Source organism: Chrysochloris asiatica, unplaced genomic scaffold (genome assembly GCF_000296735.1).
Source record: "Chrysochloris asiatica unplaced genomic scaffold, ChrAsi1.0 scaffold00140, whole genome shotgun sequence".
NCBI lineage: Eukaryota > Metazoa > Chordata > Mammalia > Afrosoricida > Chrysochloridae > Chrysochloris > Chrysochloris asiatica.
Window position 1 is genome coordinate 3,840,758 of NW_006408658.1, and position 875 is coordinate 3,841,632.

The window sequence follows — 875 nt, forward strand, 5'->3', positions numbered from 1 at the left end:
GAGTTGGAACCCACTTGATGGCACTTCACAACAACAATAACTTCTCCATGTCACCTATCAAAAAAAACACTGTCAGGCATTTGACTAAAATTTTCAATAAATTAAAAATTCATCCTACAATGTTGGCTGCACAATTTGTAGCCATTGAAAATGAATTAGTTGCACTCTGTCCAGTCAGAAGGATATATGTCTATGAATGAGATAAATGCAAGCAGTTTAACATAAACCATTCAGGGTTATTTAAAAATATATCTTTAATGATATATCAAGACACTTGGATTTACAAAAGTCCTGGAAATTGATTTGGCTATTTGTGTGTGGTATGTTGTTGTTGTGTGCCATCTGGTGGGTTCCAGTCCACATCAACCCTGTATACAGTTTCTGAAGAGTGATTGGTGAGCTTCAACTGTGGTTCAAACCGAATTTGCATTACAGTGCATTAACCCACTGCACCACACCAGGGCTTCCTTGTTATGGGACAAGAGCCTGTTGTTGTTGTTCAATGTCATCAAGTCAATTCCAACCCATAGTGACCCCATATAGGGTTTACAAGGAGCGACTGGTGAGCTTGAACCACCCTGACCTTACAGTTCAAATGACTTTGCAGTCTGATGCATTAGCCCACAGTGCCACACCAGGACTCCAGAGCCTATTATGTGTAAATTGAGACGTTGTTGTTGTTAGGTGCCATGAGTCAGTACCAACTCATGGTGACCCTATGCACAGCAGAACGAAACACTGCCCAATCCTGGACCAACCTCACTATTATTGCCACGCTTGAGTCCATTGATGCTGCCACTTGGCCAATCCATCTCTTTGGGGGTCTTCCTCTTTTTCTCTGACCCTCCACCTTACCAAACATGATATCCTTCTCC